This window comes from Nerophis ophidion, linkage group LG28 (assembly GCF_033978795.1).
Source record: "Nerophis ophidion isolate RoL-2023_Sa linkage group LG28, RoL_Noph_v1.0, whole genome shotgun sequence".
Lineage (NCBI taxonomy): Eukaryota > Metazoa > Chordata > Actinopteri > Syngnathiformes > Syngnathidae > Nerophis > Nerophis ophidion.
The window spans coordinates 33,606,489-33,626,888 of NC_084638.1; the positions used below are offsets into that span (position 1 = coordinate 33,606,489).

General features: G+C 42.3%; 1 long non-coding RNA gene across 1 annotated transcript; it reads right to left on the reverse strand.

The window, feature by feature from the left end:
• Positions 1-12,585: 12,585 nt before the first annotated feature.
• Positions 12,586-14,191, reverse strand: LOC133545214 (uncharacterized). The gene is made up of 2 exons (XR_009804758.1): positions 12,920-14,191; positions 12,586-12,834 (listed from the first exon to the last, which is right to left on the reverse strand). It is a non-coding gene; the product is annotated as an uncharacterized LOC133545214 (long non-coding RNA).
• Positions 14,192-20,400: the final 6,209 nt, after the last annotated feature.

Sequence of the window (20,400 nt, forward strand, 5' to 3'; positions counted from 1 at the left end):
TTCAAAGAACTATGAAGTTGTTGCAGGTATGACCACATGGTGGCGATAGTTTCAAAGAACTATGAAGTTGTTGCAGGTATGACCATATGGTGGCGATAGTTTCAAAGAACTATGAAGTTGTTGCAGGTATGACCACATGGTGGCGATAGTTTCAAAGAACTATGAAGTTGTTGCAGGTATGACCACATGGTGGCGATAGAGTGCAGTGGGCGAACTGCAGATGGGAACTACTTCAACATGAGAGGAATAAACATCAAACATGTTGTGGACTCAATTGATGACTTGTTTATTGCTGCAGACAAGCTGGCAGGTATGACAACAACAGGTATGTCACACCTGAGAGACATGGCACACACCAACAACAGGTATGTCACACCTGAGAGACATGGCACACACCAACAACAGGTATGTCACACCTGAGAGACATGGCACACACCAACAACAGGTATGTCACACCTGAGAGACATGGCACACACCAACAACAGGTATGTCACACCTGAGAGACATGGCACACACCAACAACAGGTATGTCACACCTGAGAGACATGGCACACACCAACAACAGGTATGTCACACCTGAGAGACATGGCACACACCAATAACAGGTATGTCACACCTGAGAGACATGGCACAAACCAACAACAGGTATGTCACACCTGAGAGACATGGCACACACCAACTACTCAACAACAGGTATGTCACACCTGAGAGACATGGCACACACCAACTACTCAACAACAGGTATGTAACATTGGTATATTGATCCAGATCATGAAGTAGTAGAACCCAAAATGCTCAATGGTTAAGACTGCTGCCTCTCACACGGTACTACTGGGTTCAAATCCACAAGATGGGAGGTCTTGTTTTTTGTTTCATCTCTATCATTGTTAAATGATTGCATTTGTATATGAGTGAAAATCATGTCTTGATGGAACCCAGGATACCTCAATGGTCAACACTGTGAGCTTCAAATATGGGGGTACTGGGTTTGAATCCCAATTGGTTTGATATGTAACTTCAGTTCAAAATTGAGCTCCACCTCAATCGTAGTTTACTGGGACAGATGTCACGATTCCATTAATGAAGGAGCCAGACTACACTTCCAACAAGACTCAGGATAGCTCAATGGTTAAGACTGCTACCTCTCATGCAGAACTACTGGGTTCAAATCCATTTGTAGGAAGAGCTAGTTTTTTGTTTTGCCTTGATCATAGTTCACTGATTACATTTGTATATGAGTGAAAAACAATACTTAGTGGGACCTGTGATAGCTCAATGGTTAACACTGCTGCCTCACACGCAGTACTACTGGGTTCAAATCCACATCTGGGAAGTTCTTGTTCTTTGTTTTCCCTGATCATAGTTCACTGAGAACATTTGTATATGAGCGAGAACCAAACTTTGTTGGGACCCAGGATAGCTCAATGGTCAACACTGTGGGCTCCTAATACAGGAGTAGTGAGTTCAAATCCCATACATGGAGTCAGTAATTTGGCAGTATGGCGTCAAGACGACATACATTGTGGGCTGCTTCTTCTCCCCCACACAGACTAATGTTATGTGCTACTTCTTTGACTAACATATAGTTGAAAAATTAAGTCAACACTAAAGCTAATAATAATCCAAAATAAAATGTCAAATAGTCAATGATGACACCTCAGGGGTTACCTGTGTGTGTGTGTGTGTGTGTGTGAGAATGAGTGCGCGTGTGTGTGTGTGTAGGAGTGTGTGCGAGTGAGTGTAACTCCTGAGGTGGGTGGGAATAGGATAAATAAAGAGCGTTGACCAATGAGCTCTCCTGGGTACAAATAAAATAAAATAGGTTAATTGTAATTGGATAAAAAAAAAAGTAAATTAAATTATTTTAACATTACATGAGAGAAATGACACAGTTACAATATTTGTCAACTTGCAGCCTCCAGCTGATCTTTTAAATTTCACATCGACCCAAGCAGGAGTCGAACCCCACACTCTTCAACCTGAGTCAACAGTCTTAACCACTGGGCTATCCTGGGTCTAGATGAGACAATTTTTTTTCGTACACAAATGTAATCTAGGACTGTGGCCCAGTAAAGTTTGATGAGGTAGAACAAAATACACTCGACCTGAGTGGGATTTGAACCCAGTACTTTTCATTCCGAGTCAGATGTCTTAACCCCTGGTCTATCCTGGGTCTTGTGAAGATAAGATTGTGTTCTATACACAAATGTAATCGAGGACTCCTGGCTCAGTAAAGTATGACAAGCTTAAACAAAATTTTGTCAACATGAGTGGGATTCGAACCCAGTACCTGTCATTCAGAGTCAGCAGTCTTAACCACTGGGCTATCCTGGGTCTTGATGAGATATTTTTTTTCATACACAAATGTAATCGAGGACTGATGGCCCAGTAAAGTTTGATGAGGTAGAACAAAATACACTCAACCTGAGTGGGATTTGAACCCAGTACTTTTCATTCCGAGTCAGATGTCTTAACCCCTGGTCTATCCTGGGTCTTGCGAAGAGAAGATTGTGTTCTATACACAAATGTAATTGAGGACTCCTGGCTCAGTAAAGTATGACAAGCTTAAACAAAGTTTTGTCAACATGAGTGGGATTTGAACCCAGTACCTGTCATTCAGAGTCAGCAGTCTTAACCACTGGGCTATCCCTGGGTCTTGATGAGATATTTTTTTTTTCATACACAAATGTAATCGAGGACTGATGGCCCAGTAAAGTTTGATGAGGTAGAACAAAATACAGTTAACCTGAGTGGGACTTGAGCCCAGTACTTTTCATTCCGAGTCAGATGTCTTAACCCCTGGTCTATCCTGGGTCTTGTGAAGAGAAGATTGTGTTCTATACACAAATGTAATCGAGGACTCCTGGCTCAGTAAAGTATGACAAGCTTAAACAAAATTTTGTCAACATGAGTGGGATTTGAAACCAGTACCTGTCATTCAGAGTCAGCAGTCTTAACCACTGAGCTATCCTGGGTCTTGATGAGATATTTTTTTTTTCATACACAAATGTAATCGAGGACTTATGGCCCAGTAAAGTTTGATGAGGTAGAACAAAATGCAGTCAACCTGAGTGTGACTTGAACCCAGTACTTTTCATTCCGAGTCAGATGTCTTAACCCCTGGTCTATCCTGGGTCTTGTGAAGTGAAGATTGTGTTCTATACACAAATGTAATCGAGGACTCCTGGCTCAGTAAAGTATGACAAGCTTAAACTAAATTTTGTCAACATGAGTGGGATTCGAACCCAGTACCTGTCATTCAGAGTCAGCAGTCTTAACCACCGAGCTATCCCTGGTCCTGTAAAGAATGGATTTCTTTCCATACACAAATGTTATCTACGACCCCTGACTCACTGGAGTAAGATGAGGTGGAAAAAATACTGCTGACCGGAGTGGGGTTTGAACTGTGTACAGTTTGTTCTCATGCAACAGTCTTAACCACTGGGCTACTTTCAGTCATGTAAAGGTAGGATTTTAGTCCATACACAAATGTAATCGATGACTCCCGGCCTTCGTAAAGTATGATGAGGTAAAAAAAAAAATACTATCAACCAGAGTGAGGTTTGAACTCAGCACTTTTCATTCAAAGTCAGCAGACTCAACCCCTAGTCTACCCTGGGTCTTGTGACAATAAGATTGTGTTCCATACATAAATGTAATCGAGGACTCCTGGCTCTGTAAAGTATAATGAGGTTGGGAATGGGTGAAAAAAATAGAAGATTAAAATAAAATAAAATAAAATATACTAAAATAAAAATGGTCTAAACCTGGGCCCTGGAGAAAGGGTCCAGACTGAGGCCAAGGGAAAAAACAACAACAACTCATAGCCATAGTACACATCCCTCTCACATGTGTGTAAGAGTTAAACATCAAAGAAGACAAAGGACATGAAAGACATTAAAGCAGCGGATACAAGCAGACACTTCTACATCCAGCTATGAATAACAACTAAAAGAAACATAGACACTGTGGTGGTCTCTGCGCTGTTCCACGCCATCGTCCACTGGGATGGAGGGAGCGTGGCCAGAAACAGGAGCAGACCCAACAAAGCAACCAAGAGAACTGACTCCACTCTAAGCCGCCAAACAACTCTCGGCCAGAGTCCAGTCCGCATGGATGAGCGAGGATACGTCCAAGGAGACTGAGGTGTACGACACCTGCTCACCCAGCCAAGACACCGCCAAGCCTCTCCGTCCCAGCGCTCAGAGCTTGCTCCGCAGACCTGTCCCTTCATCCGCGTCTCCTCCAGTCCCTCCAAAGCGACTCCGGTATGGCAGACACACAGCAGCTGGTCTCCATGGTCAAAAGGCTCCCGGGAGGAAGATCCAGAAGTCCACAAAAAGCACCACAGAGGTCACGAAAGTGCCACCCCTTGTCACACAGTCCCAAAGGGTCCCGGACCAAAAGGCAAAAAAATATAATAAGACATGAAAACAAGAGGGAAACACAAAATGATGACACAAGAGCACGGAGCTCCTGCCAACAGCAGCCACTACAGCAGCGCCATCTTGGGGGAAAAAAAAAAAAAAAATCAATTAGAGCTGGATTTGAACCCAGTGCGCTTAATTCCAAGTGAGAAGTCTTGACCACTGGACTACATTGGCATTCGAAACCAGTACCTCTCATTCAGAGTCTGCAGTCTTAACCACTGAGCTATCCTTGGTCTTGTAAAGAATAGATTTCTTTCCATACACAAATGTTATCTATGCAGTGATTTCCCCCCCAGAAAATGTGTTAGTCGTCACCATCACATCTCCATCTCATCTTTGCCTGGGGGGGGGGGGGGGGGGGCAATAGACTACAGACTGTGGTGAAGTAGGCCGGCTACGTCGCATGAAGAAACTTTGAATTTTGGGTTGTGTTTTCCGCTCCATATATACGATATATATCTCAATAGATTTTAGGTTCAAAGAACTATGAAGTTGTTGCAGGTATGACCACATGGTGGCGATAGTTTCAAAGAACTATGAAGTTGTTGCAGGTATGACCACATGGTGGCGATAGTTTCAGAGAACTATGAAGTTGTTGCAGGTATGACCACATGGTGGCGATAGTTTCAAAGAACTATGAAGTTGTTGCAGGTATGACCACATGGTGGCGATAGTTTCAAAGAACTATGAAGTTGTTGCAGGTATGACCACATGGTGGCGATAGTTTCAAAGAACTATGAAGTTGTTGTAGGTATGACCACATGGTGGCGATAGTTTCAAAGAACTATGAAGTTGTTGCAGGTATGACCACATGGTGGCGATAGTTTCAAAGAACTATGAAGTTGTTGCAGGTATGACCACATGGTGGCGATAGTTTCAAAGAACTATGAAGTTGTTGCAGGTATGACAACATGGTGGCGATAGTTTCAAAGAACTATGAAGTTGTTGCAGGTATGACCACATGGTGGCGATAGTTTCAAAGAACTATGAAGTTGTTGCAGGTATGACCACATGGTGGCGATAGAGTGCAGTGGGCGAACTGCAGATGGGAACTACTTCAACATGAGAGGAATAAACATCAAACATGTTGTGGACTCAATTGATGACTTGTTTATTGCTGCAGACAAGCTGGCAGGTATGACAACAACAGGTATGTCACACCTGAGAGACATGGCACACACCAACAACAGGTATGTCACACCTGAGAGACATGGCACACACCAACAACAGGTATGTCACACCTGAGAGACATGGCACACACCAACAACAGGTATGTCACACCTGAGAGACATGGCACACACCAACAACAGGTATGTCACACCTGAGAGACATGGCACACACCAACAACAGGTATGTCACACCTGAGAGACATGGCACACACCAACAACAGGTATGTCACACCTGAGAGACATGGCACACACCAACAACAGGTATGTCACACCTGAGAGACATGGCACACACCAACAACAGGTATGTCACACCTGAGAGACGTGGCACACACCAACAACAGGTATGTCACACCTGAGAGACGTGGCACACACCAACAACAGGTATGTCACACCTGAGAGACATGGCACACACCAACAACAGGTATGTCACACCTGAGAGACATGGCACACACCAACAACAGGTATGTCACACCTGAGAGACATGGCACACACCAACAACAGGTATGTCACACCTGAGAGACATGGCACACACCACCAACAGGTATGTCACACCTGAGAGACATGGCACACACCAACTACTCAACAACAGGTATGTAACATTGGTATATTGATCCAGATCATGTAGCAACATAACCCAAATAGCCCAATGGTTAAGGCTGCTGCCTCTCACACGGTACTACTGGGTTCAAATCCACAAGATGGGAGGTCTTGTTTTTTGTTTCATCTCTATCATTGTTAAATGATTGCATTTGTATATGAGTGAAAATCATGTCTTGATGGAACCCAGGATACCTCAATGGTCAACACTGTGAGCTTCAAATATGGGGGTACTGGGTTTGAATCCCAATTGGTTTGATATGTAACTTCAGTTCAAAATTGAGCTCCACCTCAATCGTAGTTTACTGGGACAGATGTCACGATTCCATTAATGAATGAGCCAGACTACACTTCTACACAGGACTCAGGATAGCTCAATGGTTAACACTGCTGCCTCTCATGCAGAACTACTGGGTTCAAATCCATTTGTAGGAAGAGCTAGTTTTTTGTTTTGCCTTGATCATAGTTCACTGATTACATTTGTATATGAGTGAAAAACAATACTTAGTGGGACCTGTGATAGCTCAATGGTTAACACTGCTGCCTCTAATGCAGAACTACTGGGTTCAAATCCATTGTTAGGAGGCGTTAGTTTATTGTTTTGCCTTGATCATAGTTCACTGATTACATTTGTATATGAGTGAAAAACAATACTTAGTGGGACCTGTGATAGCTCAATGGTTAACACTGCTGCCTCACACGCAGTACTACTGGGTTCAATTCCACATCCGGGAAGTTCTTGTTCTTTGTTTTGCCTGATCATAGTTCACTGAGAACATTTGTATATGAGCGAAAACCAAACTTTGTTGGGACCCAGGATAGCTCAATGGTCAACACTGTGGGCTCCTAATACAGGAGTAGTGAGTTCAAATCCCATACATGGAGTCAGTAATTTGGCAGTATGGCGTCAAGACGACATACATTGTGGGCTGCTTCTTCTCCCCCACACAGACTAATGTTATGTGCTACTTCTCTGACTAACATATAGTTGAAAAATTAAGTCAACACTAAAGCTAATAATAATCCAAAATAAAATGTCAAATAGTCAATGATGACACCTCAGGGGTTACCTGTGTGTGTGTGTGTGTGTGTGAGAATGAGTGCGCGTGTGTGTGTGTAGGAGTGTGTGCGAGTGAGTGTAACTCCTGAGGTGGGTGGGAATAGGATAAATAAAGAGCGTTGACCAATGAGCTCTCCTGGGTACAAATAAAATAAAATAGGTTAATTGTAATTGGATAAAAAAAAAAGTAAATTAAATTATTATTTTAACATTACATGGGAGAAATGACACAGTTACAATATTTGTCAACTTGCAGCCTCCAGCTGATCTTTTAAATTTCACATTGACCCGAGCAGGAGTCGAACCCCACACTCTTCAACCTGAGTCAACAGTCTTAACCACTGGGCTATCCTAGGTCTAGATGAGACAATTTTTTTTCGTACACAAATGTAATCGAGGACTGTGGCCCAGTAAAGTTTGATGAGGTAGAACAAAATACACTCAACCTGAGTGGGATTTGAACCCAGTACTTTTCATTCCGAGTCAGATGTCTTAACCCCTGGTCTATCCTGGGTCTTGTGAAGAGAAGATTGTGTTCTATACACAAATGTAATCGAGGACTCCTGGCTCAGTAAAGTATGACAAGCTTAAACAAAATGTTGTCAACATGAGTGGGATTCGAACCCAGTACCTGTCATTCAGAGTCAGCAGTCATAAACACTGGGATATCCCTGGTCCTGTGAAGAGAGGATTTCTTTCCATACACAAATGTTATCTACGACCCCTGACTCACTGGAGTAAGATGAGGTGGAAAAAATACTGCTGACCGGAGTGGGGTTTGAACTCTGTACAGTTTGTTCTCATGCAACAGTCTTAACCACTGGGCTACTTTCAGTCTTGTAAAGGAAGGATTTTAGTCCATACACAAATGTAATCGATGACTCCCGGCCTTAGTAAAGTATGATGAGGTAAAAAAAAAAATACTATCATCCAGAGTGAGGTTTGAACTCAGCACTTTTCATTCAAAGTCAGCAGACTCAACCCCTAGTCTACCCTGGGTCTTGTGACAATAAGATTGTGTTCCATACATAAATGTAATCGAGGACTCCTGGCTCCGTAAAGTATAATGAGGTTGGGAATGGGTGAAAAAAATAGAAGATTAAAATAAAATAAAATATACAAAAAAAAAATGGTCTGAACCTGGGCCCTGGAGAAGGGGTCCAGACTGAGGCCAAGGGGAAAAAAAACGACAACTCTTGCTGACCTACTCCCCTCGGTAATGGCACCATTCCCAAAGTATGTGGGCTCTATTGATAACCTCACTAATAACTTTAACCACGCCCTGCGCGAAACCATTGATAACATAGCACCGCTAAAGTTAAAAAAGGCTCCAAAAAAGCGCACCCCGTGGTTTACAGAAGAAACTAGAGCTCAGAAATTATTATGCAGAAAGCTGGAACGCAAATGGCGCACGACTAAACTTGAGGTGCACCATCAAGCATGGAGTGATAGTTTAATAACTTATAAACGCATGCTTACCTTAGCTAAAGCTAAATATTACTCAAATCTCATCCACCGTAATAAAAACGATCCTAAATTTTTGTTTAGTACGGTAGCATCGCTAACCCAACAAGGGACTCCTTCCAGTAGCTCCACCCACTCAGCTGATGACTTTATGAAGTTCTTTAGTAAGAAAATTGAAGTCATTAGAAAGGAGATTAAAGACAATGCGTCCCAGCTACAACGGGGTTCTATTAACACTGACACGATTGTATATACGGCGGATACTGCCCTCCAAAATAGTTTCTCTCGTTTTGAGGAAATAACATTAGAGGAATTGTTACAACGTGTAAATGGAATAAAACAAACAACATGTTTACTTGACCCTCTTCCTGGGAAACTGATCAAGGAGCTCTTTGTATTATTAGGTCCATCAGTGCTAAATATTATAAACTTATCACTCTCCTCGGGCACTGTTCCCCTAGCATTCAAAAAAGCGGTTATTCATCCTCTCCTTAAAAGACCTAACCTCGATCCTGACCTCATGGTAAACTACCGACCGGTGTCTCATCTTCCCTTTATTTCAAAAATCCTCGAAAAAATTGTTGCTGAGCAGTTAAATGAACACTTAGCGTCTAACAATCTATGTGAAACCTTTCAATCCGGTTTCAGGGCAAATCACTCCACGGAGACAGCCCTCGCAAAAATGACTAATGATCTATTGCTAACGATGGATTCTGATGCGTCATCTATGTTGCTGCTCCTCGATCTTAGCGCTGCTTTCGATACCGTCGATCATAATATTTTATTAGAACGTATCAAAACACGAATTGGTACGTCAGACTTAGCCCTGTCTTGGTTTAACTCTTATCTTACTGATAGGATGCAGTGTGTCCCCCATAACAATGTGACCTCGGACTATGTTAAGGTAACGTGTGGAGTTCCCCAGGGTTCGGTCCTTGGCCCTGCACTCTTCAGCATCTACATGCTGCCGCTAGGTGACATCATACGCAAATACGGTGTTAGCTTTCACTGTTATGCTGATGACACCCAACTCTACATGCCCCTAAAGCTGACCAACACGCCGGATTGTAGTCAGCTGGAGGCGTGTCTTAATGAAATTAAACAATGGATGTCCGCTAACGTTTTGCAACTCATCGCTAAGGAAACGAAAATGCTGATTATCGGTCCTGCTGGACACCGACACTCATTTAATAATACCACTTGTGACAACCAAACATTTATCCACGTATTTAATAAACCACCGTAACATTTGACAACCAATCAATTACACACCCATTTAATACAACCATAACATTTGACAACCAAACAATTACACACCCATTTAATAAACCACCGTAACATTTGACAACCAATCAATTACACACCCATTTAATAAACCACCGTAACATTTGACAACCAAACAATTACACACCCATTTAATAACACCACCGTAACATTTAACAACCAAACAATTACACACCCATTTAATAAACCACCGTAACATTTGACAACCAAACAATTACACACCCATTTAATAACACCACCGTAACATTTAACAACCAAACAATTACACACCCATTTAATAAACCACCGTAACATGTGCCAACCAAACAATTACACACCCATATAATAAACCACCGTAACATTTGAGAACCAATCAATTACACACCCATTTAATAAACCACCGTAACATTTGAGAACCAATCAATTACACACCCATTTAATAAACCACCGTAACATTTGACAACCAATCAATTACACACTCATTTAATAAACCACCGTAACATGTGACAACCAAACAATTACACACCCATTTAATAAACCACCGTAACATTTGACAACCAAACAATTACACACCCATTTAATAAACCACCGTAACATTTGACAACCAAACAATTACACACCCATTTAATAAACCACCGTAACATGTGACAACCAAACAATTACACACCCATTTAATAAACCACCGTAACATTTAACAACCAAACAATTACACACCCATTTAATAAACCACCGTAACATTTGACAACCAATCAATTACACACCCATTTAATAAACCACCGTAACATTTGACAACCAAACAATTACACACTCATTTAATAAACCACCGTAACATGTGACAACCAAACAATTACACACCCATTTAATAAACCACCGTAACATTTGAGAACCAAACAATTACACACCCATTTAATAAACCACCGTAACATGTGACAACCAAACAATTACACACCCATTTAATACAACCATAACATGTGACAACTAGGGGTGTAACGCTACACAAAAATGTTGGTTCGGTACATACCTCGGTTCAGAGGTCAGAGTTCGGTTCATTTTCGGTACAGTAAGAAAACAACAAAATATAAATTTTTTGATTTAACACATTTGATAAATCTTCCACCAAAAATATTTTTCTTTGTGGAATATTTGATGTGAAGTAAATCGGAAACTTGGATAGGTCAATAATTCATAATATTAATTTTTATTCAATATTATGTTTTGAGCAATGACAGTTTGAAAGAAAAAAAAACAGCTTTGTTTTATTAGTCAACATTGCAACTTTTTCTAAATTACATTTAGCCTTTAAGCTTTTTTATTTCACTTTTGTTTATGTTTATTTTAATAGTATTTTTAGAATGTGCCATGGGCCTTTAAAACATTAGCTGTGTTCCGCAAATGGCCTCCGGGGCACACTTTTGACACCCCTGCTATAGATAACAAAAAGTGATAAATGTATGTGTAAAAAGCAGAGCCTGGCGACGCATGCGCGTTTATCATAACTCTCTCACTCTGTCTCTGGCCCGCCCTCACCAATGTTAACGCTGCATGCACCACTTTTTTGTTTTTAGCCCCTTTAATCCTCAACGTACATTGAAAATACACGCAACCATAACTTAAAATGCCGGACATTTGAGGCATTTAAGAAACTCCACCTGGACAGCTCCGCAAAGAGGACTTATCCCGTGAAAAGTGGAGGTGTGGTCAGTCTACCAGTCGTTGCTAGCATGCTGTGTGTTGTTTTTTTTTGATCGATTGAAACTTTTATTAGTAGATTACACAATACAGTACATATTCCGTTCAACACCCGAATACGTTTTTCAACTTGTTTAAGGTCGGGGTCCACGTAAATGAATTCATGGTGCCTCGGTGTGCATTGTTTACACAACGTGCGATGGGCTACTTATATGTCCGTGTCGTTCAGTTCACCTCCGAACCAAACCGAAATCCCGTACCGAAACGGTTCAATACAAATAGACGTACCGTTACACCCCTAGTGACAACCAAATAATTCCACACCTATTTGATAAGACCACCGCAACATTTGACAACCAAACAATTATCCATATATTTAATACCACCGTAAAATTTGAGAACCAAACAATTCCACACCCACTTAACACCACTGTAACTTTTGACAAACAATTCCACACCCATTTAATAACACCACCGTAACATTTTGACAACCAAACAATTACACAAAGCTACTCGATAAAGAATCTGGATATTATCTTCAACCCAACTCTCTCGTTTGAGTCACATTAGGAGTGTAAAACAGCCTTCTTTCATCTCCGTAATCTCCCTGAAATATGTCCTATTTTGTCCACTAGAGACGCTGAGATCATTATTCATGCGTTATTTACATCTCTCTACATTACTGTTATCTATTTTTTTCAGGCCTCCTTTTGTCTAGCATTAAAATATTAGTTGGTACAAAATGCAGCTGCTATACTTTTAACAAGAAAGTTTGATCATATTACACCTATACTATAGTGTTGTTGCGGTGCATGGTGTAAGAATGATAACGTGGATGAACAAATGAATGACAAAATAAGTAAGATTGTGTGACAGAACAGCGGGAAAAGAAGACTGCAGAGAGACGATGATGTTAGCTGCCAGCGTGTTTATTGACAACTCAGTATGTGAGTGCAGTGTGTGATTACCTTAAAGAGATGGAGTGTGACTATGTGTAAGTATTATCTGAGCGTGGTCACCAGAGGGTGTTGAGTGTGCGTGTTGAGATAGAGGTGGAAGTCCAAAAGAAGAAAAAGGCTTGGACGTCAGAAGGCAGGAGCGAGGTCTTGGTCCAGGGAGGCAAGAAGGAATCCAAAGTGGGTCCAGGTAGATGAAGAGGAAGCTGGAGGACGACACAACACGAAAGACCATAAACACGACAGGAAGGGAACACAGGGAGCAAGAAGGCTGGAGATGTGTTGGCTTACTGTACTGGTAGGAGAAACTACTTTCTGGCACCGGATCTTAAGACGCGCTGGCTTATGAAGCCTGGTTGCTCATCACCGGCAGGTGTGTTGATTGCAGATCTCTTGCAGAGGCACACCCGCAGCGGAGAGAGAACACCTGTTGATGTGCTCCGCCATGCACTCAGTCCGCACAGCAGGAGGAGAAGCAGGAACGTGACCCATAACACATTGTGTAAGACTTGTGTACTGTTGTAGCGCTGCAGGGTGTAAGAATGAGAAATGAGTCACATGAATGAATAAATGGATAACATTAGGTAAGAGTTTTGCATTGCATAGTGGAATAAACCAATTTTGACCTTGCAGATATCAAAAACTGAGGAAACAAACACAATGATGACACAAATTATATACATATTGACTTTGTATTGTAGATAACCAGACTCCAAAATTGACCTTGTAGATATCAAAAACCCTGATGACACAAATTAAATACATATTTACCATGTATTGTCGATGACAAGACCCCTAAAATTGACCTTGTAGATAACAAAAACCATGACAAAGGAAATACATACTGACCTTGTATTGTAAAAGACCAGACTCCTTAAAATTGACCTTGTAGATAACAAAAACCATGACAAAGGAAATACATATTGACCTTGTATTGTAGATGACCAGACCCCCAAAATTGACCTTGTAGATAACAAAAACCACGAGACACAAATAAAATTCATATTGACCTTGTATTATAGATAACCATACCCCCAAAATTGACCGTGTAGATAAATACCATCCATCCATCCATCCATCATCTTCCGCTTATCCGAGGTCGGGTCGCGGGGGCAACAGCCTAAGCAGGGAAACCCAGACTTCCCTCTCCCCAGCCACTTCGTCTAGCTCTTCCCGGGGGATCCCGAGGCGTTCCCAGGCCAGCCGGGAGACATAGTCTTCCCAACGTGTCCTAGGTCTTCCCCGTGGCCTCCTACCGGTTGGACGTGCCCTAAACACCTCCCTAGGGAGGCGTTCGGATGGCATCCTGACCAGATGCCCGAACCACCTCATCTGGCTCCTCTCGATGTGAAGGAGCAGCGGCTTTACTTTGAGTTCCTCCCGGATGGCAGAGCTTCTCACCCTAAGGGAGAGCCCCGCCACACGGCGGAGGAAACTCATTTGGGCCGCTTGTACCCGTGATCTTATCCTTTCGGTCATGACCCAAAGCTCATGACCATAGGTGAAGATGGGAACGTAGATCGACCGGTAAATTGAGAGCTTTGCCTTCCGGCTCAGCTCCTTCTTCACCACAACGGACCGGTACAACGTCCGCATTACTGAAGACGCCGCACCGATCCGCCTGTCGATCTCACGATCCACTCTTCCCTCACTCGTGAACAAGACTCCTAGGTACTTGAACTCCTCCACTTGGGGCAGGGTCTCCTCCCCAACCCGGAGATGGCACTCCACCCTTTTCCGGGCGAGAACCATGGACTCGGACTTGGAGGTGCTGATTCTCATTCCGGTCGCTTCACACTCTGCTGCGAAATGATCCAGCGAGAGCTGAAGATCCCGGTCAGATGAAGCCATCAGGACCACATCATCTGCAAAAAGCAGAGACCTGATCCTGCGGTCACCAAACCGGAACCCCTCAACGCCTTGACTGCGCCTAGAAATTCTGTCCATAAAAGTTATGAACAGAATCGGTGACAAAGGACAGCCTTGGCGGAGTCCAACCCTCACTGGAAATGTGTTCGACTTACTGCCGGCAATGCGGACCAAGCTCTGGCACTGATCGTACAGGGAACGGACCGCCACAATAAGACAGTCCGATACCCCATACTCTCTGAGCACTCCCCACAGGACTTCCCGAGGGACACGGTCGAATGCCTTCTCCAAGTCCACAAAGCACATGTAGACTGGTTGGGCAAACTCCCCTGCACCCTCAAGAACCCTGCCGAGAGTATAGAGCTGGTCCACAGTTCCACGACCAGGACGAAAACCACACTGTTCCTCCTGAATCCGAGGTTCGACTATCCGACGTAGCCTCCTCTCCAGTACACCTGAATAAACCTTACCGGGAAGGCTGAGGAGTGTGATCCCACGATAGTTGGAACACACCCTCCGGTCCCCCTTCTTAAAGAGAGGAACCACCACCCCGGTCTGCCAATCCAGAGGTACCGCCCCCGATGTCCACGCGATGCTGCAAAGTCTTGTCAACCAAGACAGCCCCACAGCATCCAGAGCCTTAAGGAACTCCGGGCGGATCTCGTCCACCCCCGGGGCCTTGCCACCGAGGAACTTTTTAACTACCTCAGCGACCTCAGCCCCAGAAATAGGAGAGACCACCACAGATTCCCCAGGCACTGCTTCCTCATAGGAAGACGTGTTGGTGGGATTGAGGAGGTCTTCGAAGTATTCCCTCCACCTATCCACAACATCCGCAGTCGAGGTCAGCAGAACACCATCCGCACCATACACGGTGTTGATAGTGCACTGCTTCCCTTTCCTGAGGCGCCGTATGGTGGTCCAGAATCGCTTCGAAGCCGTCCGGAAGTCGTTTTCCATGGCTTCCCCGAACTCTTCCCATGTCCGAGTTTTTGCCTCCGCGACCGCTGAAGCTGCACACCGCTTGGCCTGTCGGTACCTGTCCACTGCCTCCGGAGTCCTATGAGCCAAAAGGACCCGATAGGACTCCTTCTTCAGCTTGACGGCATCCCTCACCGCTGGTGTCCACCAAGGGGTTTTAGGATTGCCGCCACGACAGGCACCAACTACCTTGCGGCCACAGCTCCGATCTGCCGCCTCGACAATTGAGGTGCGGAACATGGTCCACTCGGACGCAATGTCCAGCACCTCCCTCGTGACATGTTCAAAGTTCTTCCGGAGGTGGGAATTGAAACTTTGTCTGACAGGAGACTCTGCCAGACGTTCCCAGCAGACCCTCACAATGCGTTTGGGCCTCCCAGGTCTGTCCGGCATCCTCCCCCACCATCGCAGCCAACTCACCACCAGGTGGTGATCGGTAGAAAGCTCCGCCCCTCTCTTCACCCGAGTGTCCATAACATGTGGCCGCAAATCCGATGACACAACTACAAAGTCGATCATGGAACTGCGGCCTAGGGTGTCCTGGTGCCAAGTGCACATATGGACACCCTTATGTTTGAACATGGTGTTTGTTATGGACAAACTGTGACGAGCACAAAAGTCCAATAACAAAACACCACTCGGGTTCAGATCCGGGCGGCCATTCTTCCCAATCACGCCTCTCCAGGTTTCACTGTCGTTGCCAACGTGAGCGTTGAAGTCTCCCAGTAGGACAAGGGAATCACCCGGGGTAGCACTCTCCAGTACTCCCTCGAGCGTTCCCAAAAAGGGTGGGTACTCTGAACTGCTGTTTGGTGCATAAGCACAAACAACAGTCAGGACCCGTCCCCCCACCCGAAGGCGGAGGGAGGCTACCCTTTCGTCCACCGGGTTGAACTCCAACGTACAGGCTTTGAGCCGGGGGGAAACAAGAATTGCCACCCCAGCCCGTCGCCTCTCACTGCCGGCAACGCCAGAGTGGAAGAGGGTCCAATCCCTCTCGAGAGAAGTGGTTCCAGAGCCCTTGCTGTGCGTCGAAGTGAGTCCGACTATATCCAGCCGGATAGATAAATACCATGGCAAAAAATACATATTTACTTTGTATTGTAGATAACCAGAGCCCCCCAAAATTGACCTTGTAATTAAAAGAAACCATGACAAATGAAATACATAGTGACCTTGTATTGTAGATGACCATACGTGCAAAAGTGACCTTGAAGATAAAAAGGACACAAATTAAATACAAATCGAACTTTGATTGTAGATGACCAGAACCCCAAAATTGACCTTGTAGTTAATAGAAACCATGACGACAATACATAAACTTATTGTAGATATCATAAACATTAAAACAAAGGCCAAACCCTAACCCTAAAAAAAAAAAAAGTCCCGAAATACATACCAACCTTGTAGTAACAAAAACCATGACAAATAAAATACAAATTTACCTTGTATTGTAGATTACCAGACTCTTTAAAATTGACCTTGTAGATAACAAAAAACATGACAAATTACATATTGACCTTGTATTAGAAATGAGACACCCCCCAAAATTGACCTTGTTGTTAATAGAAACCATGACACAAATAAAATATACATTTACCTTGTATTGTAGATATCAAAAACCATGAGGAAACAAAAACAATGACAATATACGTACTGACCGTGTAGTTAAAATACAAATTTACCTTGTATTTTTGATGCCCACACTCCTTAAAATTGACCTTGTAGATAACAAAAATCATGACAAATTAAATAGTAGTTAAAAACCATGACAAAAAAAAAATACATATTGACCTTGTATTATAGATGATCCCACACCCCCCAAAATTGACCTTGTTAATAAAAACCATGACAAATGAAATACATATTAACCTTGGATTGTAGATATCAAAAACCATGAGGAAACAAAAAACAGTGACACAAGTTAAATACATACTGACCTTGTAGTTAAAAACCATGACAAATAAAATACAAATTTACCTTGTATTATAGATGAACAGACTCCTTCAAATTGACCTTGTAGATAACAAAAACCATGACAAATGAAATACATATTAACCTTGGATTGTAGATATCAAAAACCATGAGGAAACAAAAAACAGTGACACAAGTTAAATACATACTGACCTTGTAGTTAAACCATGACAAATAAAATACAAATTTACCTTGTATTGTAGATGAACAGACTCCTTCAAATTGACCTTGTAGATAACAAAAACCATGACAAATGAAATACATATTTACTTGTATTGTAGATATCAAAAACCATGAGGAAAAAAAAAAAAAGGCCCAAATACATACCAATCTTTTAGTAACAAAAACCATGACAAATAAAATACAAATTTACCTTGTATTGTAGAAGACAAGACTCCTTAAAATTGACCTTGTAGACAACTAAATCCATCCATCCATCCATTTTCTACCGCTTATTCCCTTTCGGGGTCGCGGGGGGCGCTGGCGCCTATCTCAGCTACAATCGCATGGACACTAATTAAATACAAATTTACCTTGCATTGTACATGAACAGAGCCCCCCAAACATGTAATTAATAGAAACCATGACAAATGAAATACATATTGACCTTGTATTGTAGATGACCAGACCCGCAAAAGATACCTTGAGGACGAAAAGGACACAAATTAAATACAAATCGAACTTGGATTGAAAATGACCAGAACCCAAGATTGACCTTTTAGTTAATAGAAACCATGATGACAGAAAATAGACGAATTGTAAATATCAAAAACATAAGGAAACAAAAAACACAAACTAAATACATACTGACCTTTTATTGTATATGACCAAAACCCCGCAAATTGACCTTGTAGTTAACAAAAACCATGACAAATAAAATATTTACCTTGTATTGTAGATTACCAGACTTCTTAAAATTGACCTGATAACAAAAACCATGACAAATGAAATACATATTAACCTTGTATTGTAGATATCAAAAACCATGAGGAAACAAAAAAAGGCCCAAAATACATACCGACCTTGTAGTAACAAAAACCATGAGAACGGCGTGGCGCAGTGGGAAAGTGACCGTGCGCAACCCGAGCGTCCCTGGTTCAAATCCCACCTAGTACCAACCTCGTCACGTCCGTTGTGTCCTGAGCAAGACACTTCACCCTTGCTCCTGATGGGTGCTGGTTGGCGCCTTGCATGGCAGCTCCCTCCATCAGTGTGTGAATGGGTAAATGTGGAAGTAGTGTCAAAGCGCTTTGAGTACTTTGAAGGTAGAAAAGCGCTATACAAGTACAACCCATTTATCATTTAACAAATAAAATACAAATTTACCTTGTATTGTAGAAGACAAGACTCCTTAAAATTGACCTTGTAGACAACAAAATCCATGGACACTAACTAAATACAAAATTTACCTTTTATTATAGATGACCTGACTTCTTAAACTTGACCTAATAGATAAAAACCATGACAAATAAAATACATATTAACCTTGGATTGTAGATATCAAAAACCACGAGGAAACAAAAAAAAAAGCCCAAAATACATACCAACCGGGGCTTCACGGTGGCAGAGGGGTTAGTGCGTCTGCCTCACAATACGAAGGTCCTGCAGTCCTGGGTTCAAATCCAGGCTCGGGATCTTTCTGTGTGGAGTTTGCATGTTCTCCCCGTGAATGCGTGGGTTCCCTCCGGGTACTCCGGCTTCCTCCCACTTCCAAAGACATGCACCTGGGGATAGGTTGATTGGCAACACTAAATTGGCCCTAGTGTGTGAATGTGAGCGTGAATGTTGTCTGTCTATCTGTGTTGGCCCTGCGATGAGGTGGCGACTTGTCCAGGGTGTACCCCGCCTTCCGCCCGATTGTAGCTGAGATAGGCGCCAGCGCCCCCCGCGACCCCGGAAGGGAATAAGCGGTAGAAAATGGATGGATGGATGGATACATACCAACCTTGTAGTAACAAAAACCATGACAAATAAAATACAAATTTACCTTGTATTGTAGATGACCAGATTCTTTAAAATTGACCTTGTAGATAACAAAAAACATGGCAAATTAAATATTGACTTTGTAGTTAAAAACCATGACAAAAAAAAAAAAGACATATTGACCTTGTATTAGAGATGAGACACCCCCCAAAATAGACCTTGTTGTTAATAGAAACCATGACACAAATAAAATATACATTGACCTTGTATTGTAGATATCAAAAAACATGAGGAAACAAAAACAGTGACACAGGTTAAATACATACTGACCTTGTAGTTAAAAACCATGACACAAATACATACTGACCCTGTATTGTAGATGACTAGAACCCACAAAAATTGACCTTGAAGATAAAAAACATTAGAAAAAAAACCCATTTACCTTGTATTGTAGATATCAAAAACCATGACAAAAAAAAACATATTGACCTTGTATTGTAGATGATCAGACACCCCCCAAAATAGACCTTGTTGTTAATAGAAACCATGACACAAAAAATATATATTGACCTTGTATTGTAGATATCAAAAACCATGAGGAAACAAAAACAATGACACAATATACGTACTGACCGTGTAGTTAAAATACAAATTTACCTTGTAGATAACAAAAACCATGACAAATGAAATACATATTGACCTTGTATTGTAGATATCACAAACCATGAGGAAACAAAAACAGTGACACAGGTTAAATACATACTGACCTTGTAGTTAAAAACCATGACACAAATACATACTGACCCTGTATTATAGATGACTAGACCCCACAAAATTGACCTTGAAGATAAAAAACATTAGAAAAAAAACCCATTTACCTTGTATTGTAGATATAAAAAATCATGAGGAAACAAAAACAAATACAAAAAAAAGACCCACAAATTGACCTTGTAGTTAACAAACTTTGGTCATCTTCAATACAAGGTAAATATGTATTTGATTTGTGTCCTCATGGTTTTTGTTAA